The 27733-nt window shown below is 24.3% G+C and overlaps 1 long non-coding RNA gene across 3 annotated transcripts; it reads left to right on the forward strand.

The window, feature by feature from the left end:
- The first annotated feature begins 9900 nt into the window (after window positions 1–9900).
- Window positions 9901–15872, forward strand: LOC147656526 (uncharacterized). Of its 3 annotated transcripts, XR_015294257.1 has the most exons (6): window positions 9901–10146; window positions 11936–12253; window positions 13982–14114; window positions 14486–14599; window positions 15183–15368; window positions 15661–15872. It is a non-coding gene; the product is annotated as an uncharacterized LOC147656526 (long non-coding RNA). The 3 variants fall into 3 exon arrangements; XR_015294258.1 differs by lacking the exons at window positions 13982–14114; window positions 14486–14599; XR_015294259.1 differs by lacking the exons at window positions 13982–14114; window positions 14486–14599; window positions 15183–15368; window positions 15661–15872 and adding an exon at window positions 12472–12728.
- The last annotated feature ends 11861 nt before the right edge of the window (window positions 15873–27733 follow it).

Consider the following 27733-nt stretch of genomic DNA (forward strand, 5'->3'; position numbering starts at 1 on the left):
CGCGACCGAACTAGGTCATTGGAAGACTCTTAAAGATTTGCAGAGTTTCATTGAGTAACGATGCAAATCCCTAGTTAGAATGATTCCAGGTGCCGTGACTGCTTCGAGGTCCAGCAAACCACCGAATCACGTTCGAGAACCATCGCCTTGGTGACTGCGGGAAACTTGGTTTACCCGTTATGTTCTTTAAATCACAGACTCGCACGATACGAGCAATTTAAATCCTTCGCGATTAATGACCGCAGCATTGCTCGGATCAAGAGATTAAAGGCTGTCTCCGTACAGGATACGCAGCAGCGGATTGTGCAAACAATATAAAGAGAAGCATCACACTCTAATTCATGTGGCGAAGAAGCTCAATCAGACGCAGAGAACTTGAGTCCGCGAGTGTGATTCCGTAAACTTCCTGTTCCGCCTACTAACGACGATACTGAACAGATCATCTTCTGAACAATAGCGGTAGAAAGCATGAATATCGAGCTCTATTGGATCAAGGTTCACAAGTGAACGTCATCAAGACTTCGCTTGCGATCTTCCATCTGTCGTTTCGAACGGTCATTTCGGGTGTTGGGGTCACTGACGAGCGGCCTGATACGCGGCATAGTCCATATCGAACTAACTTCCAGATGCAGCGCGTTCCGTACCTCTCTGACATGTCTAATAATGGATAGAACTACCTCTAGCATACTCAACTTCCAACTCTCAGATTCCACGATTCGCGTTCCATCTCATATCATTTTAGCGGATCTCAATTTTGCTCCGCACGATGTAGATCTCATAATTGATAATGGCCATCATGGAGCAACATAAATTGGGAAGGGGTTTACTCGTCCTTATAAAATCGCAATTGGAATGGGTATTCGGTGGACGAATAAAGACGAGTTAACTCACAGAATCGCAACTCTGCAACGTAGTTACCAACGAGCAGTTGAATCAGCAGTTATCCAAATTCTGGGAGTTGGAGGGTATATCTTACAAAGAGGTAGTTCCTTATCCATGCGATAATCAGTTCTTGAGAATGGTGAGACGGAATTCAAATGGGCGCTACATTGTCAACATTCTTTTCACCGAAGACGTGTCCGAGCTGGGCGATTTGCGCGGGATGGCGGAAAAACTCCGCGAAACGAAAACTTGCGAATTCGCCGGTATTACACATATGTACAGTTTATAAGGGAATATTTGGTCTTGGGCCATATGACCATATATACCAAAGTATATGCGGATAATTAATTATTTCAAAGTTCCAACTTCTATCTGCCGCATCACACTGTCGTCAAGACCGTTAGTACAATCACCAAGATACGAGTAGTCTTCGATGGTTCTGCGAAATCCTCGACAGGGGTTTCTCTCAATGATATGCAGCAAATTGGGCCGACAGTTCAGGAAGATCTTTTATCTATTTTAATCCGCATGTATTGTATTGTCTTAAGCGCGGATATTGAGAAAATGTTTCGACAAATATTAGTCGTTTAACATCAACAGTCATTACAACACATATTATGAAGGAAAACATCTCCAGAACCCATCGAAACATACGAACAAAACACAGTGATATATGGCACCGCGTTAGCTTCTTATCTTCTTATTAATCACGCGCGTTTTGCGGCAGATAAGATTGGATAACAGCGCGAATTATCCTGGCCAGTCAAGCGATACTGCACAACTTTTACGTGGATGATCTCTTAACGGGCGCAAACACCGTGAAAGAGACAATTGTGATCAAGAGGGAGATAGATACACTCCTACAATCGTTGGGTTTAAATTTACGAAAATGGGCCTCGCCAACGAACCCTCAATTGTCAAGAGGCGAGTTCATAGTCGTGAGCCCCCAACCCGAGAAGGATCCTCGTACACTTGATCTATGCTGAGAATCAACGTCAGGTCACCTAATTATCGAGTTAAATGACCCATTAACCATGAACCATCCTTTCAGAAACTGCGAGAATTTCGATCCTTTTGGGTTGGTGGATCTCATAGTTCTCCTCGCGAAACTATGCCAGCACTCTGGCAACTGAGGGTGGGACGAATCAGTGCCCCAAAGTATTTACATTGAATTCAGGGATTATCTAGTCGATCTCAAATCCCTGAAATATATTCCTCGGTGCGAGTTGGACAATAGCGTATAGCTACGAGTTGTCGACATTTCGGAAGTCGTGGTTCGTTTGCTTTGTGCAAAGTCACGCGTCGTTCCCCTCAAAATGAATTAGCTTGCCTCGAGTTGTGTGAAGCCTTACTATTGTCGGAATTGATGTGGAAGGTACATACATTCTCTCGCATTAGATTCGAGAATGAAACATACTGAACTGACTCCACCATCATCCTCGCGTGGATAAGAAGTTATCCAAACTGCTGAAAAACGTTCGTCGCTAATCACGTGGTGCAAATACTGGCTAATTCTCGAGATAATTAGCGCCATGTTCTCTCCGAAGAAAATCCTGCGCGAGGGATACGGCCATCCACTTTACAAGATACGCATCTTTGATGGGATGATTCCTATTGGCTGTGATAAGATCATGGTGAATTCTCCGTACACAGCCAGTAGGAACTACTCAAAGGACGGGTCTCAATTTGTGTAACCGTAACAACGAAACGAAACTTAGAATTCGAGGCTTTCCACAGATATTCGAATTACGCGCGTTTGATAAGAATTATTGTTTATTGTTTGAGATTCTGTCGTGCAATTCGTGCACGACTTCGTGGGCGAAAATTGCGCAATTTCTCGAGTCACCCTCTCACTAGAGCCGAGATATCGCGGAGAGCGCCATTCTAGCGTTTCAAGCACATACGTTCACGAGAGAAATCGTGGACCTGAATTCAGGGAAGGGATTGGCGCGATCTAGCGAAAATCTGAGATGTCTGAATCCCTTCCTCGATGAAAGGGATTTCTCAGGGTGGGCGAAAGAATCATGATTATTATTTTTCATAAATGCTTGCCTATATTGCTTATATTGTGAATAATCAAAATTGCCATTTAAAAATAAAAGTTAGAAATACAAATAAAATTTCGCCATTTATTATAGAATTTTTAATTAAATAATTAAATAAATGTTAAATTATACGATAAATATTTGAATATTAATATCTGCAGAAATTTCAGTCAATTTTATAAAATTAATGAATAATTTTTTGTCAAGAAAATAATTATAAAATAGATGAATATTACAATTTCTATTTTTAGCATTCATTTACATTAAATTATATTTAGGATAGGTCTAAAATTTAATTCTTACAATTTTTGAAACACTTTTAATAGTCTGACAAAAAAATGTTTCGTATAAAAATTAATCAGTTTTCAATGATCTATAAATTGCATCATTAGGAATTTGATGCGAAAAAATTCACTTCAATAAAAAATTTTCGGTTTTCTTTAAATGACATTATGTATTTTTGATCATATAACTTTGTAAGCAATTTCAAGATAAATTCAATGATTTGACATATCTTGAGATAACTTTGAATTGAGAAATTGGTATTAAGTAACAATTCTTATGTAAAAAAAACTTTTTCATTTCTTTCATAAAGAAATAAGTTAATGGAAAGAAATAAAAATAAAAATATAAAAATACAATTTCATTTTTTTTTTCATTTATCTATAATTTTCAAATGAAAAATTTAAATTTAATATTTATTTTAAATTTAAATTTAATATTTAATACAAACGATTCAAAATATATAAAATTACTTTTTACATCATATAATATTTTAACATTATAAATATCATAATTTCTATTTTTAGATTCAAATTAAATTATATGAGAGAAATCATCATCTAAATAAGACATTACTAAGTAATTCAATAATATTTTTTTATTTTTGAAAATATAATTTTATATTTTACAATGATTTTGATTATTTTTGCAGCATTTCTTCATTTATATATATAAAGAACCAAAAATAGTATGATTTAATTCTTCAAAGAAAAATTATTTTATCTTATTTCATATGATATTTTTTGAAACTAATGTGAAGATTATATTTATGCGTGCACGTAGTCTAGTAGTATCCAAATTCTTGTCTATTATTTTTCGCTTTTCGATTAGAACATGCGCAAACTTTCTATCTTTCTCCATCATTCTTATGAAATATAATTTATCATTTTGAGTCTTTCTTCTGTATTCAAAATATAGAAAATCTTTCAGGTTAGATTATTGTTATTAGCATGGAAATCAATTGTTAGTCAATTGATCTACTAATCTATGTTCGTATCAAATGTTTTCATTTTATTTTTTTTTCTTTACACATTTTTTTATGATGGTATTATATATGTATTTACTGCACAGTTATTGTAGTAACATTGTAGTAATAGTGTTTACTATGTTTATCTTTCTATGTATATTTATTATACATTTTTTTTTTAAATATTTTCTAGAGATTAATCAAAATTTCTTATACAATGAGAAGAAAGCATATTATGTATATTGCAAAAAAAAATTCTACATCATCCTGTTGTTCTTTCTTAAGACAATTACTGACACACTTTTTATTCTTTTTTTAATCTTTCTCTGGAATGTTTCTAAAATGTTATTCATTTTAGGATAGATTTTTGCATTCTTATTAATTCACACTGTCTTCTATATTGACATCCAATTAATTAAATTATTAATTACTGAAATTCTTCATTACATAGAATTAGTTCTCTTTTTGCATAGAAATAGTCTTTTCTTTTTTTGAAAAACGAAATAAAAAATTTTATTTCCATTTCTTAATTTTATGTGCTGCTTGACCATTTCTCGTGTTTTCTCTTTTTTTTTTAGTGAAAAGAATCTTATAAAACGATACATTGCTTCTTGCAATTTTTAACTGAAAAGATTAAATGGCATTAATTTTTATTATAAATACTTTACTAATTTAACTAATATGTATGCTATTTTTTAGACTCTTAGCAATTGATGGTTCTTACTAATTAAATCACATTATTTTTCTATTTATTGAGATTTGCAATGTAATTATATATGTGCATATTAGAAAAATGGTTTGCAATAGTTGATGAATTTTGGAAAATTAAAAATTTTTAAATGCTTTGGAATGACACAGAGAAGAAATATGATTATTAATATTTTATCGAAAAGTTTGATTTATTTAAATCAAATTTTTTATTTTTGTAATTTCTTGTAATTGATTCAGTTTGATTAATTATAAGAAATCATTTTTTATTATTTTATTAGCTTTGGTAGATATGAATTATAAATTTATAAATATTGATATTGGAATTTAAAAGAATAACAGTGAAGATATATTTTATAATTCTAAGAAAAATATTTAATATGTCAGAAATTTAATATATTGAAAATTATGAAATATCAATATTTTTAAATACCAAATACAATTATCCTATATGAATTTTGAAAAACAATAAAGTATCTCGATTGAAAATTTAATTAATAAATTTATTTAAATTTGAAATTGTAGCTCGATGATCTTTATTTAAGCAATAATCTTTATTTATTATTTTTTTTTTTTATTACTCTTCAAGGATATTCACATGCGTGAATTTAGCTTTTCTTTTTGGATTCCATGACATTGTAATTGCATTCTGAATAATTTTCAATTATTTTCTATTTACTATAAAATAAAAATCTTTTTTTCCATGTTATTTTCTAAAAATCTTATTATGTTATTATCTTATTATGCTTAGAGCAATGTACATTTTAATATTGTTAAGAGATATTTCTTTATTTCTTTCGTTATTTTCTCAATTTTATAAGGCAAAATTCATTTGATAAATTATATCATTTCTGAAATTCACAAATCGATTATTTCATCTTTTTCGTATTTTCTTTTGCCGAATTAATTTTTATCTTCTACTATTAATTTGTCCACTTTCTTCATAATATCTAAATAATTTGTATTGTTAACTCCAACCCTTTCCTGGAGTTATGGTATATAAAAATAATTATTACAAAGTTTGTTGTTGACAAGTTCGATTAGCAAGACAATCAAAGATAAAGTCTATATGCCAATGACAGTCTCACGCTATTATTAAAGTTCGAAGTTAAAAATTCAGAAAAGATTCTAAGTTTGAAGAGTTCTGAAAGTTCTGGTAGTTCTTGTTATTTTGGTAATTCTCGTTGTTTTAATAATTCTGATTTTTAGAGATTCTCCCAAAGACTGATATCCCCTCTAAAGCCTCTTCCATGTTCATTTCGTGAGCTTATGGATCTTCGGTGGGATATACAAATCTCCAAGAATGCTGCGAACCGGCCTCCTTTGATTGATATCAATCCAAAAAAGATTCCTTAGAATAAATCTAAGAGGGAATGTGTCACATTGTTTTCCCAGGAAGTTATTCCGTATGTATTTGTAGTAATTATTTTATTTAGGATAATGCTGATTGAGACTAGTATAGCTGGAAATGTCTCAGAGCCCAGGACCATAATGACACTCCAGCTACGCCGAATTGTTTCTAAATGATTATCAAAGCAAATGGTTATCAAATTTTTCTCTCAAAAATGGTGTTGTCCTTACAGCATCATCCTGTGCCATTTGTTCAATAATTTTTTAATAATTAATTTTTTCATAATAATTTTTTAATAATTAATTTATCAATCAATTTATTTTGAGCTATTAGTTCTGTAATTATATCTTCTCATATTCCACGGACGTGGAACATTGTTTTCTGTAAACTTTATCATATCTGCCTTTTTTTTATATGATTGTAATATAATTGTAACATTCAGTAACATATATTATTTTGTTTTTCTACTTTTTTTTCCTACTATTTTTAAAATATATTTTTACTATAAAATTTTTCTTTTCTCGTATTAAAATATATATCTTGAATATTTTTTTTTTTTCCTTAAAATTTTTCGAAACAATTAAACATTAAATAGGTTTTATGATTATAATGAAAGCATATAATGAAACATTTCAATAAAATTTTTTTTTTCAAAATATATGAATGTTATCTATGTTTTTTATGTTATTTCTTGCATAAAGGATTGCTATTCAATCAATGTTAATATCAATATTTTTTTTATTTCATATTTTTTTTTAATGCTTTCAATTAATTCAATAGAGTTTAATTCATATACATATTCATATTTATATAATATATCCATAAAATTTTAATAATTGATCTATTATATTGATTTATTATATATTTTTTGTCAATTATTTTGAACTATTAATTCTGCGAATTCATATTTTTTTATGTAAACTATATTTATCGTACATTGTTTTCTGTAATTTATCATATTTTCTTTTTTTGAATTTGTTAGTAACATTTGATGATATATATGCAACTTTTTCATAAAATTGTTTTTTTTTTATTAAATAATTGCAAATAAGTATATATTTACGTACATACATGTTCAAAGAAGCATAAAAGAAATTTTTGAAGAAACCGAGTCAGAATCATCACACACAGCTCATCTTGTCGAATTTGAGAACAAGTATTTCAATATAATGTCTACAGAAGATTTTATAGAAGACACACGTGCAAAAAACAGAAAAGAGTGTCTCTTCATTAGGATCAGTCACGCCGCTCTCCCGTACCCAGCAGCAATCTGAGGCAATTTTATCCCAAATAAATCTATCAATTTTTGACGAATCTGCCAAGGATTGCATAAGTTAAGAGACACATTTGTGTCATTAATTCAAAATAATGAATCTTTATCGGACTTGTAAAAATTCCATTATTTGCAGACGTGGTCGTTAAAGGACAATCCAATCTTTAGCAATATCCCAAGCAAATTACAGGGTGGCTTGGAAGAATTTACAAAACCGATATAAGAAAATCGTGAACCTTTCAGTTTACTATGCGGATGCACTTCTACCTGCCAGCCATTAAAAATAGATTTTCTATTGCTCTAAAAGAGTTCATTGATGATGTAAAAAATCATCTTCGCGTGCTGGAGAAATTGGATAAAGTATTCTTATGGGATACCATGATTTTAATAATTCTGACGAGAAAATTAGATTCAATAATGTTAGACGAATAGCAAGAGCGAGCCTTAACTTTAAACGAGCGCAATCCTGCGTTCAAAGATTTCTATCAATTCTTAGAAACACGAGCTACATATTTAAAGAGTTTTCTAGCGGATAATCAACATCTAATGATTAATCAACAGCAACGTCAAATCCTCCAATGCGCTAATCAGCGCACGTAATTAATGGTTCTTCCGCGTATCCAGCTTGTCCGGACAATCACTTTTTATTACAATAAGAGTTTAGCAACTTTAATGAGTTGAGCATAAACGAAAAAATATACACCAGGCGAGAATTTGTTTCAATAATTTACAATCTGGACATCGCGTGAAGATGTGTACGCGATGGGTTTGTAAGATATGCGAACGCAAGCATTACTTCGAATCAATATTAAGATAAAAAAAACTTAGAACTTCTTCGACGGAAAATGATTGAATCACAAAAGAATAATTTAACAAGAGATGATATTCCATTAATCTTATCTTGCGTCACAAATGTTGCGAGCCATTCCTCATCCAAGAAATATGTATTGTCAACAACGGTCGTTTTCGTAAAGGACAGTCGAGGTAAAACACAATTCTACTAGATTCAGGCTCTCAATGCAATTTTATTACGTAGGAGATATCTAAGAAGCTATATAATATAAATGATATTGAATATTTCGAGCATCGGAGGCTTAATTAATTCGATATCAAAAGAAACAGTTAATATCTCTTCCGGATATAATGATTTTAACGCCAGCATCTTTTGCCATAGATAAAATTACTATGGATGCAAATTTCTCAATAGCGAAGGAATTCAGAAATACCATCATATTAGCTGATCATTAACCGATCCTCAATTCAATGAGTGTAGAAAAATAAATATGCTTATCGGGGCAGGAACATTCTGGGAATTGTTATATATAGGTTATATAATTATTACACCAGGCAAGTCCTCGAATATTGTGGCAAAAGACTAAACTCGATTGAGTGTTCAGCGGTATTTTCACGTGGCATAACCGAGATTCTGAAACACATCAGATGTCACTAGAAACAATGATTTAGATAAAGAGTTTGCCAAATTTTGGGAAATGGAGGAGATATCCATACAAGAAAAGGATTATTGTAAAACTCACTTTTCGGAAAACACGTAACAGACGGACAACAGATAGACGTTATATAGTTAGTATATCATTTCGAAATAATACATTTCAATTAGGTGAGTCGCGCAAACAGGCAGAAAAACGACTATATTCACTTGAGAGAAAATTATTCCGGCAAGCGAAATTGTAAGAGCAATATCAGGACAAAATATGAAAGATTAAGGCACATGACTCGATTAACAGTCCCTTAATGAAGAAGGTTTCACATTACCTGCTCCATCACGTCATCTCCAAGATTAGTAGCACGAAGGTTCGTGTCATGTTCGATGGATCAGTAAAAACCTCGTCGGACTTATCGCTGAATGATACTCAAATAGGACCGATTGTTCAGAACGATTTATTCTCTATCTTACTTCGATTTCGCCAACATAAATATGCAATGTCAGCAAATATAGAAAAAATGTCGTCAAATATTGGTTAGAGTCGAGAATCGCAAATTCCAATATATTTTGTGGAGATCGAACCACAATGCGCCAGTATGAATTAAATATAGTTACATATGGCACCGTGTCTGCATTTTTAGTTACACGAGTACTATGAGAGATAAAAATCCGATGCATTAAATTCTTTCCAAAGAGCAACCAAATTATAAAAAGATTTCCATGTCGATAATCTACTAACGGAAGCCGACACTATTTAAAAGCTTCGACGATGAGAGATTTCGGAGATTTTAGCAGAAATTTCCTCTGCGAAAATAAGCTTCCAACAGTTATAGCTAACTTTCACAGCATTATTTCTCAGGTAGAAATAGTGGCCGAAAAGGATCCTAAGACACTGGATTTATTATAGTCGACTATCGATGATGCGCTTCGATTTTGTCATCTTAGCCACACATTCGTGAGTGACCAAAAGAACGATATTATCCCAAATAGCGCAAATTTACGATCCGTTAGGATAAGTAAAACCCATAATTACTCAGGCAAAGATTTTGATGCAATGTCTAACTCCAATTAGGTTGGGACGAATCAATTCTTCAACAAATCTACTCCGATTGGATGCTGTTTCGATCGGATTTAGAGCAATTGGAGGTCCTCAAAATATTACACCGTGCTTTAGCAAAGGACACAGAATAGAAGGTACAGATTTCTTCGATGAAAAAGCTTATGTAGCATGCGTTTACCTGCGCTCGCTGATAGGAGCAGGTAAATGAGAGACACGGTTACTTTGCGCGAAATCCAGAATGCTCCTCTTAAATCAGTTTTTTTTTTCGCGATTAGAACTTTGGTGCATTATTATTTTCAATTAATTTAACAATTGATATCAAAAATTAAAGCTACATTCACTTTAGATACTATTCGCGAATATTATTGGACAGATTCTACCATCGTGCTCGCGTGGATAAATGATTCATCTAGCAAATGGAAAACATTTATAGCTAATAGGTTGCTAGAAATATAAAGCGCATTATCGGATATTATGTCACGTAATATCACGTAATAATCCGGCCAATTTTATATCCCGCGGTGCGAGTCCCAAATCCTTACAAAACAATCTCCTGTGATAGTCAGGACCCTTGGTTAGTAGCAAATGCTAATGAGTGGCCAGTTTCAGCGAATAAACCGATAACCGATGTATCAGAGGAAAGAGTGGTAAAAATTGCCTTGAGGCTGTAGGCACGAAAATAGTTTACTGCAGAGGTACTCTGATTACACATGTCTGCTTCGAACTACGGTTTACTACATAAAATTCATTAGAAATTTGCAAATAAAGACGCACAATAGATATTCGAAAATGAGAGAACTTGGAAATTTAACTACTACCGAATTGATATAAGTACATAAAATACTAAAGAACATCTCAGAAGAAAGTCTTTTCAGCGAAGTTATTGTGTCTAAAAACAGACAAGCCATTATCAAAATCCAGCAAATTGCTTTCTTTATGTATATTTTTAGATGAAGATGGAATTATAAGAGTGGATAATAGATTGCGAAATGCATCCGTGCACTTCCAGAAAAGACATTCTGTACTTTCCCCTAAACACCCATTTATAGAAATTATAATAAGGAATGAGCACATTAGATTGTTACATGTGAGATGTCAACAAACAATAGCGTCATTGCGAGAACATTATTGGCTTATAGTCTGCAAAAATCCTCGATAAGAAACATCATATAAAAATGCATAAAGTGTTTTAAGGAAAGAACTTTAGAATGCGTAATAGATCAGCTGCCTATGGCTCGAGTAACGCCGACTAAGCCGTTTTCTATCTGCGATTTTGACTACGCAAATCCATTTGCGTAAGAGAATCTGTAGTAAGATTATAGTAAAATCATATTTATGCATTTTCGTATGCTTCGTTACGAAAGCTATACATCTAGAGCTAGTCACGGATCTCTTCATTGAGGACTTTTTAAATTCTTTGCATAGGTTTATAGCTCGCAGAGCTATATTATTTTAGATTATACAGGAAATTTTCAGATAACGGAACAAATTTTATAGGCGCACGAAATGGGCGTCACGAATTAAACGTGTTTTTGAAGAGTAAAGAGTACAATACAAAGGTATCGGATACATTAAGATATAATATAAAATGACGTCTGAATCCTCTGCACGCGCCATATTTTGGTGGGTTATGGGAGAATGTGAAATTGAATGAGAAAGTCATCAAACATCTGCGACGTATCATTGTCGAATAGAAAATGACATTCGAAAAGCTATACACTCTGCTAGTACAAATAGAGTCTTGCTTAAACTCCTGACCTATCACTTCTTTATCATCCGATCCAGACGACCTGAATTCTTTGACTGATCAGGTCATTTCCTGATCGCGTTGATCGCGATACCGATAACAATTTGCGAGAGATCAAAATCAACCGCCTCGACCGATATCAACTAATTCAGTAAATGTTCCAACATTTTTGGCAGCGCTGGAGCAAAGAATATTTACAACAGTTGCAGCAAAGAAATAAATGGCACAAATCGATGGGCACCCTAAAAGAAAACGACTTAGTAATAACACAAAAAGAAAACTTCCCACTTCTACAATGACGCATGGGTAAAATGATGCAGCTTCACCTTGGAACAGACGGTATCCCGCACGTGGTTATAAAAACTACCAGCAGCAAAAACTATCAAGCGACAAACGGCAAAGCTGCATCCTGTCTATACATGATGACAGTGGATCATCATCGGATCCAAGCAATCAAGGAGAAGTGGATTAAGATACTTCATCTCATCTAAATAGTAAGTTGGCATTATAAGGACATTAAACATAGCAGAGTTAAAGCGTTATTAGTATGCATTATAGTGTTGAACTTGTTAGCGATTTCAAGGCGTGTGGCATGTTAAGACCTGGGCTTGTGAAGTGATTGGGTCTGGCCTTTGTTGTTAACAGTTCGAATATCTGCCAATAATCATAACAATAATTTCTGAGCAGGCATGGTTTTCGTAATGCTTTCCAGATTTTAATTTAAACAAAATGCCTCAGCAACGGCCACTTTGCAAGTCATATTTGCACATTTGTGATGAATCATCTGGAAGCGATCTCAAAGGTCTTCACCCCCACGCGCTGCAATGCAATCCCGCGAAGGCCCATCCTTCGAAACCACCTTCCAATACGACAATTGACTTTATTATATATGACTTTATGTGACTTTATTATACTCGGATATATTTACTGATGTTTCGTTTATTTGAATAATAAAAATCTTTTTCTATATTTCTTTCCTGGTGATGAGAGAATATCTTTTCCAAAGTTTGTTTTCCGTTCATAATTCTAATTATTTTTGTTGAAGCAATATATTTGATTTGTATAGATGAAGTAATCTTTCAATGCTTTTTCATTGCATTTTTCAGCGTTTGTATTTTTTCATATCATAATAGTTTTATTATAGACTGTTTTTCTTTTTTTATATATCATTATATATATATACAAAATTTAATATAAAAAAATTATTATATTTTCAAGCTATACTATAATAATAATAAACAATAAAATTAAAACTAATATTATACTAATAAAAAAAATAAAATTAATTTTATAATATAATTTATATTATTGATTTATAACTAATGGAACAAACTTTATTGCTAATAATATGATATAAAATTTTTAACAATATACAGAATGATTACTTGAAAGAAACTGTTGCTTAGAATAAATATTTTTCTATTAAGAAATAATGATATGATATGAAACAAATGAATGTGCTTTTTACGGGTATTTCCTTTATTTTCAAAAACATATGGAATAATGTGCTATCATAAATTTTGTCAAAGAAAACAGTTACTCATTAGGCATTCAATGAGAATATGATTTCAAAAAATTTTAATTTCATTGTTTAATATATAAATTACAAATTTAAATTTAAATAAAATTTATTATTATTTTATTCGGATAAGTAAATATCTTAAGTAAATATCTTTGAATTTTCTTAAATTTTTCAAACCTATTCTTTGAGGACATTTCATAAAGAATATTAAAGATCTCCAGTATTAAAGTTCACATGGAAATAAGCATTAGATACGTATAAAAGACTAAACTATTTTTCCACTATCTATTAATCTTTATCAGTCTACTTAATTATATTTTCTATTATATTACATTATATTTTCTACGTAGTGCATTCTCGATAAAATCATTAATTTCAAGGCGAATTATTATATTATAGCTAAACTATTATAGCTTCATGATACTTTCATAAGTTTATCCATCTCTAGATTTTCAAATAAATCATTATTTGATCTTCTAGTGTACATAGAACACTAAAATATTTACATTCGTTTTTTCTGCTCAATGATGGCTGTTTCGAATTTCAAATAAATTTTCTCCAATTTTTTCTGTCTACTCATAATTTTTTTGTGTGCACATCTATATTTACATATAACAGATAATCATGAAAATGACTTTAATTTAAATATATTTTCATAAATCAAATTTAAATTTGACAATTTGTTATTTATTAATTCCAGTATCAGAAGACAAAAATCTTAAGATTGAAAATTATGTTAAAAATTATGGATAACAATTGATCTCCTTGCCTGAGACTTTCCACAATTTGAATTGTATTGTATTTGATCCACATAGAATTATCAAACCACATTCGTACGTATTTATTGTATTCAATTCTTAGTATGGGCAATTTTATGATTTTAAATGTCTCTTTGATATTGTGCAAGCTCGAATCAAACGCTTTAATGCTTTAATATATATATTAAATATTATTATATATTATATATATATATTAAATATAAATTATATATTTCATGGATATAAAAATTTAAAATATTATATTTGTTAATTTAAGTATATTTCTTGTCTTTTCATCTTTAGATAGAAATATTATCTAAATCATGTTCAATAAGCATGTAGCCAATTATACATATTTTATGGAAAGTCTTCACCGTTATTGTTATTGGTTTATAATCCTCAATTCTTTTTATTCCATCTTTTTTACAACTATTTTTGCTTTTAAGATATATAATTTCTTACATAAACAGTTGAGTATTCTTGGAATGTGCAATGTGCAGGGATTGTTTTTAATTAATAGTATTCATGTCATCAGGATTTGGCCAAAACATAAATTTCAGGTAAATTTTATCAATTTCTATATCTATCGGTTTCCATAGATTTTCGATAATTGATCGAAGATCTATTATTTCCATTTCGATCTGGATCCAATCGTCATTATTATATGAATTTGTCAGAATTGTCTCATTCTCTATTTTATATATAGATAGATTGATCAATATTTTGCCTATACCAATATTTTAATAATAGATTTTTCTGATTCCATCTGAGATTTGGTTTCTATTAATTATCATAGACAGGAATGTTTTCTTAATTCTTCAATTCTTTCTAAACTGATCATTCAACTATACATTTTTGTATATTCTTCAATAATGCTTTCTTGTTAAAAATATTATTAATCTGTATATCATCGTTTTTTGTAATTCCTGCTCTCTTTTTATCTTTTTATCTTTTTATTTTTAGAGATGAGAAAATTTTGATTGGTATATCCTTTAAATATATTCTGAATAGCTTCAACTGTTATATCCATTTTATAAGATTTTTAGGATTTTTTAAATTAATTAAATTTTAGGATTATTTTTTGAATCAATAAAGCTTGAATCAGTAAATCTATTAGATTTAAAAGTATTTTTATTTCTTTAGATAATGGATCAATAAAATTCCGTTCGAGTGAGCTGGCAACCCGACAAGATTGTTTGCAGAGGCTCTTCTTTTCTTCAAAAGAGATAAGAGATAGCTGCTTGCTAAATCAAGATATCTTAGTCTTGGATAAAATACTCAAGTTGACATCTCAAACGGTCACTTTTTAATCGATCGTTATGATTTCAGGTAAACTGATACCTCATCCATTTATGTCACTATTACAACTTAAGAAAATTATAGTTACTTCCGCTACATATTCTATGAACTCTTAATATATATATACACACATACATATACCGCATTATTTTATGTTATACAAAATGTGTAGAATATTTTTGACAAAAATTCTAATTTCCCCAATTGCTAATAATTCTCATGGCAAGTTTTGAACAAATAAATCATATCGGGCAATGTTTTAATAATGAAACGTTAAATAAACTTTTATCTAATTTATTTCTAATAATTGTTCATTTTACAGTTATGTCGTATAATGAGTGCCGTAATAATGCAATAATGATTCAATTGACTTCTGTAATATCAATATGAGCTTTAATATTACCCGCAAGAGACTTAATATGTATATGTCTTCATTATATTTTTAATTTTAATCTGTTTGATTTCAAAGGTAATTTTCAGATAAGTTTCTTTCAAACATCTTCCAATTTAAAGCAATAAATCTTTTTTAGTAAACATAGTCTTTAATGCATTATAATCAGTTACAGCTTTAAACATTAAATTTTATAAGTAGATTTTAAAATAATAGATAATAAACCGCTATTTTTACAACATTGGTGGTCTGTTATCTGCTTTTTTGCTGTTTGGATCAAATATTGTTAAAATTGACGATTCGTAAGTTTTTCTTTAATCTTAAAAGATATTTATATTAAAACATAGCATATATATATATATATATTCTGTACTGTTTATATGCAAATTATCATCTATCACATGTACTATGCTAATAAAAATCTGTTATTATTCATAGATCACTTAACATTTTGATCTACATCGTTAAATCTTGTTTAATTTTAATATTAATTAAATATGTTTCAGATAAAATATTAAATCGATATTCTAAATTGTGGGATACATTTTTTTTTCATATGAGATTTAATTTTTTTTCTTTGAAATTATATAATTCTTATTATATCAACCGATATAGTATACTATTTTCTATAAGTATGCATTGATCTATTTTTAAATAAAAAAATGTTAATTTATTTAAATATAAATTTAAATTAAAATTTTTTAATGTAAATTTTATGAAAAATTTATTACGTAAAATAATTATATATACATGATATGATATTCGGTTTTTTATATCTTTTAATACATATAAATTATCATAAAAATCACATAATTTTTTTTACTAGATTATAGTAATAAAACATTAAATTTTATGTAATATGCATAATAGATGAGTACTTTTGTTTCAAACACTTCTATAAGAAATAAAATTAGGAATTATAGGAATATATAAGAACATAGAATAAGAATATCATTATTATATCAATTATAAATCATTGTATTTACTATTTTTTATCGTTTGTCACTTATATAACTATTTCATATGTAAAAATAAAGAAGAAGAAAATATAAATATTCATTTTATTAATAAAACCTGTTATAATGTAATATAATATAATATATATATTGTTTTAATTGGAAATTAGATTAGAAATTTTAAAAAATATATTTTCTTATTTATTTAAAAAATTTAATATATAAGTCATTTACAAATATGAAAAAAAAATATCCAAAAATATTTCAACATATATAATAAAAAAATTTTTAGAGATGAAATGAGAATGAAAAAGAGACAGGTTTCAAATATAAAATTTTATATTATGTTTATGTTTGATTTATTTTTTAAATATATTTCAGATATATACAATATTTTATATACAATTTATATATTTTGATATTTTGATATATTATAACTATATATTAATATTTTTAATCTATTAATTAAAATATAAATATATTTAATTATAATAATAAATCATAAATTAATATTAAATAATAAATTAAAAGTTTTGATTAAAATCAAACTAAAAAAAATCAAATCAAAAACGAAAGAAAAAAAAGGAAAATTAGCAGGAATAAAATTTAAGAAATTTAAGAAATAATTAATAAGAACAAAAAAACATAAAATAAATATAAAATATCAGCCAAAATATGTTATTTATTGAGTTTAGATAACAAGAGTTTAAAAAAGGACACCACAAAGAAAATAAAATCTATTATTGCTAAAAATATTATATAAAATTATTCTTATTGTAAAAAAACAAAAAAAATGTTTAACAATTTTAAAAAAATTATTTAGAATAGTATATATTATAATACAATATTTCTGTTATATATATCTTGATTTTAATTTGATTTTAATAAAAAATTATGTATATGAAATTGAAAATTATTGGTAAAATTATATTCTTTTCTATGTATCAAATGTTTTATAATTGGTTCAAAAAATGAAGCAATTATAGATTTATAGATAATAAAATAACAAATTTCTAAATTTTAATAACATTTTTCTCAAAAAAAAATCTAATATACTGCAAAAATTCTTTTAGAACTGCAAAGAGCTATAATTTATAAATAAATAAAAGTCTATAGAAAGTTAGAAAACAATTATTAAAACTAAACAAAATTATCAAAACTATGATTTCATCTATTTAAATTTAAAAATATATTTTAGGAATAAAACAAATGTGTTTTGTTAAACTTAAATTTTAATGTTAGATATAATCATTAAGAAAAATATTAGAAGTAATATTAAATGCAATTATTCAATTTTTAATAATAAACGTCTTTATTACTTATTATTATATGATATAAATTATTATTGGATTTATTTGAAATTTTTATTTGAAATCTTATATTAATTATTTATATACAAAACATTATATTCTAACCTTTTATAACAACAAAAAGAGATTCTTTCCTACAATATAAATAAAAAAATTCTAATTTGACAAAGATAAATAATATTCAAGTTATTATTAAACTTAATAAATTTATTAGCTATTAAATACAATAAAGAGTTCAATATAGATTACGTATATCTATAACTTTATATAAATATATAAATATTTAAGAATGTAACAAAAATTTTATTGTACAATTTCACAGAAGTTTAATAATGTTAATAGAGAGATGTCTGAGAAATATAATTTCTAAAACTCTTTAACCAAGAAATATCAATTTATGACATATATTATATCTAGAAAACATAATACAAATATTCAAAATGTAAATAATTTCATTAACTTACATATAATACACAATTGTAATATATAAAAATATATATTATAGCTAATGATAATTTAAATTTATTTTTTTATTTACTGATTTCAAAATTGAAATAATTAAATAATTATTTTAATTGAAATAATTAAAATAAATGTAAAAATTACATATATATATGATTTAAAAACATTCTTAAATTTTTTATATTTTTTTTATAAAAAAAATAAATATAATGAAAAAACCTCACTATAAATGATAATAACATAACCTAATATCAGAAAACGTATGTAAATAAAAATTATAATTTTAAATTTATAGTATAAATTAATAATAATTATATAATGAAAAATATAAAAATATAAAAAAATTATAATAAAAATTATATTCTTTAGTCTCATATTTTCTGAATTAATAAAATGTAAATACCATGTTAGAAGTTAATCTTAGCAACCGCATAAAAAGTACAAAATTTTTTTTATCTATAAAGGTCGATTTCTATTAAAAGTATGTAATATTATTAATATAAGTAAGTAAAAGTCTAAAATTTTAAATTTATCATTTTGAAAGCAGAGCTTAATTTAAAGATCAATTTTTTGAAAATTGAATCAAGTAATAATTGATAAAAATATAAATATTTTTAACTAATAAAAGAGAATGTTGAATAAAGAAAAGATAAAAAGAAAAATAAAAATAAAAAAAGAGTATAAAAAAAAAGATCGGAACAAAAAAAGGATATGTTCTCTTTAAAAGAGATAATTTTTAGTATTTCTAATTAAGATTAATTATATATATGTTATTCATTGGATTAGCTACATTAACGATAATAAGTTAAGTCATTTGAAAATAAGTCATTTTAAATTACTAATATAAATATATTAAATCTTATTTCTTATTTCTATTCTTTCTATTAATTATTATTATTTTATAATATGCTAATTATTATTTTTATAATATGCTGATACTTATGTTAAATATTATACTATATATAAAATATAATAATATATAAATATTTTTAAATACATAAAAACTATATTAATTTACATTGATTATCATATATATTATCATATATACCGTATATCGTATATATATTATCGTACTTTTCACATAACGTATTTATAACAAACTGTCATAAATGAATATATATATATATATATATATATATATATATAACATATATAACATATATATATAACATATATATATATATATATATATATATATATATATATATATGTGTATTGTAATTAATGATATATTTTTCTAAGTAAAAAATATAGGATATTTTTTGTATTAATATATTTTTATAATTTTTTATGAAAACCTTATAGTTTATAATTTCAAAAAATTTAAAAGATATATTTGATTGAAACAATATAAATTTGCTTATAATTTTAAATTTAATATATTCATAATAATAAACATGCACATTGTTTGGAAATATCATATCTCACACAAAATTTTATACTATCGCATGTCAATAAACAATAGAAGAAAGTATTTAACTCATGTGGCTTTTCTGAGTGCCATTATTAGCTTTGTACGTTGTAGTTGAATGTTGTGATTAGATTCTAATATTTTTGTGTTAAAAAAGATAGAAAAATTTAAATTAATATAATTGCAATAAACGTATACATATATAAATATCGGAGTGTTTACAAGAAATTAATAAAGATATACAATTAAATTATACAATTATAAATTACATAAGATATAAGGTAAAACAATTCTGTATCATATTATTTTAATATAACATTATACTATTAAACGATTATTGAAAGAAATATTAAAAAAAAATTATTAGAAAAAAATTATTAAAAAAATATTAAAGAATTATAAAAGAATTTATTGTAGAATTATTGTAGAATATTATTAAAAGATATATATATATAATATCTACATATATAATAAACATATATATGTATGTGTATACATATATATTGAAGAAAATAAAGATTTATTAAATTAAATATTTATTAAACAATATTCTTTTAAACATTTCAATAGAAAATTAGTACCATATTTTGTTAGTGTAATGTTAAACTTATAAAGAATTCCATTTTTTCACATAAAGTAATTTTTCTTATATTTTTATATTTTATATTTCAAAAATAGCAAAAATTTTTTATAATTTTTCATGAATAAGCTCTTTATTATAGAAATTATAACTAATTTAGTTATTATCTTTTAGTTACTTTTAATATTTCATTTTTATTAATGAAATTTTTATTAATTTTTATTAATTATATTTATATTTAAATATAAATTACTTCTTTTAATAAAGGTTAAATATTGAAATTAATTAACTTTTAAGTGATTATGTGATTTCTTTGATGACTTGTAAATATTAAAAAATAAATAATTTAAAATAACTTAAAAAATATTAACTTAAAATTTTGAAAAATTTCATAGATTTACAAAAATATATTAATTTATTTTTATAATAAGTTTATTATTATATAAAAAAAATTTTATATCTTTAATAAATAATATCATTTTGGTACTTAAAAAGATTATTAATATGAATTATTTTTTATAATATCAATTATTTGAATATTATATTTTTCATATTAATAATTTAAATGTTTTATAATAAAAGATAAATAGCAATATTCAGAATATAATAATTATATAATAGTAATTAATAATTTGATTAAAATATTTTCACAAAAAATAATGAAAATATTTTTATAAAAATATAATTATTAATTTTTTTTATATATTTGATGGTAATTAAAATAATGACAAATATTTGTAAAATTGTCATTTATAAATATTAAAATATTTTTATGTTTAAATAATTTTAATTAATTACAATTAATATGCTAAAGTGAAATATATAATATAAATATATTATACTACATTTATCAAATAAAATACATAATACATAATAAAAAAATACATAATAATACATAATAAAATACATAATAAAAAATTAATAATTTAAGAAACAAATATTTTATAAAATATTTATAATTGTTATGAAAGCAGTTATTTATACATTTATTTATATATAATATTATAAAATTATTGTTTATAGTTACAAAATTAATATAAAAGATAAAAAAAAATATTTAAATCTGTTTATTATTTATTTTAAAAAACAAACAATGATATATATTTTGAATTAATGAAACTTAAATGATAAAATAATCAAAATTAAATGATAAAATTATTTATATAAATATACAATTAATTCTAATATTTTTTGAATTAATTGAATTCAAATCACGAAATCAATATTATATTTCATAAAAATTAATAATCTTATTATTATTTTAATCATAATTATTATTTTATAAAATATCTTCTAATTCTAATTTGATTTTTTTATTTTTATTTATCTCTCCAATTCTTTAATATTCTTATTCGTTGTAATAATTTTTTTTTAGTATTTATATTTTTTTATATATATTTTTTCATTAATTTGAAAGAAAAAGTTTTATATTAAAATATAAAAGATAAATCTTATATATTTTACTTCAATAAGATTTAAATTTTTTGGTTGTAAATATACATTTGTGTTTTTAGATAATTTCATAATTCTTAGATATTTTTTTATTAATATCTTAATTTAGTATCATTATTATCTATTATTATATAAATAGATTAAAGAAATACATTTATTTTATATGAATTGTTGTGCAAATTATTTAAATATTTTATATTATTATAATATAATGTAATTTTTTTTTTACATACATATTTATAATTATATTAATTATATAATTATACATGTATATATATATTATATTAATTATACATTTATATTAATTAAAAATATCTTTAAATATAAATAATATCAAAGTAAATTATAATTATTATAGTTAATAAATTAAAAATTCCACACAAATTTTCTAAAGAAATTATTAAATTGAATTTAATATGGTAATTATTTAAGATTTCTCTATAGAGTCTTTTAAATATAGAAAATTTTTGAATAACATGAGATTTAGGATATCAGGTATATTTTTTTATTCAAAAATTTACATTATTATAATATATATTATAATATTGTTATAATAATTACAAATAAAGCTTTCAATGGAAGAGAAGAAACTTTCAAAGAGACTTATTATTTTTTTTTTATAATAAATTAAAGTAGTAAACGAAAATTTTATTAAGAAAATTATATTAGAATATTTATCATAAATTATTACTGGATATAATAATCTTTCATAATAACTAATATAATATTTTGATGTTAACATTTTTTATATTATTTTGTAGAATGAAGAATAAACATTACTAAAAATATTACATAAATGTCTCTTATATCTATCAAATATATCTGATATTTCTGATAAAAAGTGGAAAATTATTTGTAATATTTGAAACTACATGATTACATAATGATTACAATTTTTATTTTATAAATTTTGTAAAATATTTATTGATATTTTTATAAGTTAAAATATTCTCAAAATTAATAAAAATTGATTGTGTTTTTTTATTATATTTGTTAACTAACTTTTTTAAATCTTCAATAAAAATAATTTTTTTACAATAATATCATAAATTATTAAAAATTATTTATTTTTCGTAATTTTATACATATATTAATGTTCAAATCTATACAGATTAATAATAAAACTAAATAAATGATTAAATAACAAATTTATCTACTATTTCCATATAGATTATAAAATTAAATAATTGAATTCGATTTCTGAGTAATTATTTTAAGAAATATCATGCTGATAATCTTGATCTTGATATGTATTGTAAAAATCTTGAGTAACTTTTTCTAATCGATTACAATCTTTGAGATATTTATAAAAAGTGCTATTATATGTGAAATTAATATATAGATTTCATATATACATATAAATTTGTAACAATATGTGCAGTATCAGCATACAATCACTATTTATCGACTGTTTAGGATAGCAGTAATCAAAATATAATAAATGAGCTAATATTATTATACTTAGTATTTATTTATAATTTTTTAAAATCAGTTCACTTATATATTTTGAATAATGGTGCTATAATATATTTGTAAAAATTATAAATAAATAGCAATTACATTATGATGTATACATATATATATATATATATATATAATATATATATATATATATATATGCAATATTCAAAGTAAAAATAGCAATCATTTTTTGCAATTATTTCAAAAATTATAAAACTGTTTAAATACCGATTGAATTATAAGAAAAAGTTATTCAGAATCGTATTCTTGAGATATATATATCAAAATTAAGGACATTAGTCTAATAAATTAATATAAATTTTTACATTAATATAAAATTAGTATAAGTTTTTAAATTAAACAATTATTCTTTTTTGTAAGGAAATACAATGACAGACAAAAGAAAACTTAAAATTTAAATAAAATATACATAAAACATCATGATTTATAAAAAACAAAAATTTATTTGAAAATATTAATGATTATTTTATGAATATGTGAATATGAATAAATCTTAGTTTTAAATAAGAAAATTACATAAAAATAAAATTAATAGTTTATTCAAAATAATAAAATAATTGAAGAAATTAAATGGATAAAAATTTAATTTCAGATTTTTATACATATTATAATCTATATTTGTATGGTCGTATATATTCCATATATCTCTTCCTTGAATATCTACTTTCATTGATTTGAGTTCTAGATTTTTTTCAACGTTCATTCTAACTATCATCTAATGGTCGCATAACATTTTACAGACGCTATAATGTTTCTTTTGGGTCAAACGTTTTAGATTTTTTTTGAATTTCCAATGTTTGTTTCAATCGTCATTTAACGGTCGTATAATATCTTATGATGCTAACAACTTGTTTCTTCGCAAACAAACATCATTGACAAATACGCATACATATTCATTTGTCTCTTACGGACTTAGGAATTCAAGAATATTTATCGATTTTTTTATATATATATGTTTAAAGTTCTTAATATATATATATATATATATATATATATATATATATATATATAAGTTTAATATATTCAAGTTATTTGCTTTCTTTCTACATTATTATGTAAAATATTAATATAATTGATAATTGATACATATCACTATAATTAATACATATTACTATTTTATTAATTTTTTCCAATTTTCAAATAGCATCGTTTTAAAAACCAATCTTAAAACATTGAATTATAATGGTGTTAATTTGTATGTTTGTTTCTTGAAACAATTTAATGATTTATATTATATTTTTTTTTCATTTTTTCGTATTTATTATTGCAAATTTATCGGATTATCCAATCCTTTCCCAAAATTATAAAATGCTATTTAGCAAATAACAAGTATCTTTTTTTTTACTTTTTATATTAATGAACGCTTCTTGTTTATTATATAATTTTTTAATCTATCTGATTTTGAAAATCATGTTAATTAAAATTAAAATTAAAATTTTTTTTCATATTTCAAGTTGATAAAAAAAAAAATCTTTTTCATTTACTAAATTTTCATTTTATCATCTTTTATGAATATTTTTCTGGATATATCAGATTTGCTTAAAATTTTTATCATTTTTTTATTTATTTATCATAAATTTTTTTGGATTCCATTATCGGAATTTCATATTGTTCTGAAATTATTTTAAATATGAATTTATTTTTTCTATTTTTAACAACTAAAAAATAACAACAGATTTTCTATTATTTTTATTCATCTGCAAAAATCATCAACAAAATAAATATATAAAGTATATAAATATATATAAGAATATATATAAGAATGTATATAAAAAAAAATCCACGAATATTTTTGTAATTTATAAAATTATTATTATTATTACAAAATTGTTATAACATAAAAAATTTAATTTATTTTTATTCGCTGCTAATATTGCAGAAAATAGAGTGCTAATATATAAATGGATTATTACATGAAAACAAATGAATAAACAAACAAAATAATATAAAATATTAGAAGAATGAAATACTCAAAAATAAACGAATATTATTAATTTTAAGAAAATAATTTAATATTAAAATTAATATATAGAAAATCAATTTTAAACTTTCTTTTATCCATTAGTGTATTTTAAACTAGTACAATTTTTTTTTAAACTTTCAAAAAAAATATTTGAATATTTGCTTTTTTTCTTCTTAATCGTTTTCATTCGAAATGAAAATATTTTTCGAACTTGGGATTCGAAAACATTTTTATTATTTAAGCTATCTTAGAAATTATAAATTTAGAAAAATGATCTATTTAAATATTATAATTGTTTATTTTTAAACATATTATAATTCAGTATAATTATGGTATATAAAAAGTAAAAAGTTCTTTAAAAAAATTTATTTCTTCAAATAATAAAAACTATACAAAGTGAGTTAATTCTATCTACTAAAAAATTTTTAATTTTCTATAATGCGATGCTTGACTTTGGCGGAAATCTAATTTGATATGTTTTTGTCTAGTTTAGGAATGGTAGTGGGAATAATTACATCATATATTCTCTTCCTGCGGAAATTCTCTGCAAGAGAATTGAATCATTTTTAGAGATAAAGAGGATAGCGTACTCATCTGGCAATTTTAGCATTATTTAATTTTTTTTTAAGATGAGGATTCATCGATGTTGATGTAAAATCCTTTTACTTTTTAAGCCATCATTAAATGATTGTAATAATTTTATCTATCTCTTGTTTATTATGTCGAGTATTAATTTTAGCGATTTTGAAGTTAGAATAAATTATTTAAAAATGTTGCATGATAATGTTTTACAAGATTCGATGTTCTAATTTTTCATTTTTTATTAAGCATACTGTCTCTTACTTTTTATCTTTTGTGCATAAAACTACAAAATTTATGATGAGCAATATATTTATGCAACATATTCAAATCATCTATATTATATATTTTTTTCAATTAAATAATAAAAAAATTGCAAATATTCTATTCAATATAAATTCGTTATGCAATTGTAAATAATATGTTATATATGTCATATATGTTATATTGTTATATATGTTAGATATATAACAAAACTTGTCATATATGTTAGATATTATAATTAAAAAATTTTTGAAAATTCTATCATAAATATATATAAATATCTAAATTCAACATTATTTTTAATAATATAATAATATAGATTTAATAATATAGAATTTTAATAATATAAAAAAATAATATTTGTTTATCGCAATAAAATGCATTTTTATCTAACTTATTATAACATTTATCAATTAGTTTTCTCAATCAGATTTCTCAAATATCTCAAGCCTCGAAAATAGTATTCGACATATATATATTATAGTCCTGAGAATAAAATTAGATTAGAACAGGAATTCAATTAAAAAAAAAAAAAAATAAATGCATCAAATTAAAATTAAAAAAAAAAGATGGTTTTTAAAAAATGGCTCATTCTTTGCAATTTTAAATTTATTTAAAATTTATTATGAAATTTCAATAAAAATTTTTGACTTATTTATGAGTGAATAATTATTTGTGAGAAAATAAGTGATTGTTATATTCATTTTCATATATTATATGGAAATTGTAAATTGCCGACAAGCTAGATAATTATTTCGTATTTTCATTATTGTCTAAGTCTATCATTTATAAATTAATGACGCGATAGAAAGCGCAATTCGAATGTATTGACATAGATATAGATTCAGAATTTTAATTATTAGCAGAATATATTATATTTTTATTCTGAAAATCTTCTGATAGATTATTTTTAAGTTCATTCTAAATTTATAAATAATATATATTATTCTTAATTCTAAAATAATATCGTGTATTTCGAGATCTAAATTATCTATGGTAATTCTATTATTTTTTTCCCAATAATTTTTCTCTACGTGTTTATAAAAATTTTGCTGTTATTTTTTATTGCTTCTTAAAATTCTCTTAAGAATAAAATTTCATTAAACAAAAGGAGAATTATTTTATTTCTTATATTTTTCTTTTTATTTTATATCTATATTTTATATTTCATTTGCTCATACTAACTCAATGAGATTTAAATTATACATGTAAGGAGGTAATCTTATAACATTATATAATTTTTTTATATTTATACAATTTTATAATTTTGTCTATTCCATAAATTTTTTTTCAATAGATTTATTTTATTAGTTGAAAAATTTTTATTTCACTTTTATTTATTATGTTGAAACGATATTCGTATTGAATAAGTTATTCTATCATTTTTTTGATAGTTTATTTATTTATAGAGAATGATATAGTAGATATTATTCATTATTACAGTATTGATATAAATTTGAGAGTAATTTTTCTACGATCTATTTTTCAAAATTGAAAATATTCATTTGCCAATGATAATCATCATTGATGCTTTTTGTTTTAAAA

Source organism: Apis florea, unplaced genomic scaffold (assembly GCF_048593485.1).
Source record: "Apis florea isolate Af1SG1 unplaced genomic scaffold, ASM4859348v1 contig_3696_pilon, whole genome shotgun sequence".
Lineage (NCBI taxonomy): Eukaryota > Metazoa > Arthropoda > Insecta > Hymenoptera > Apidae > Apis > Apis florea.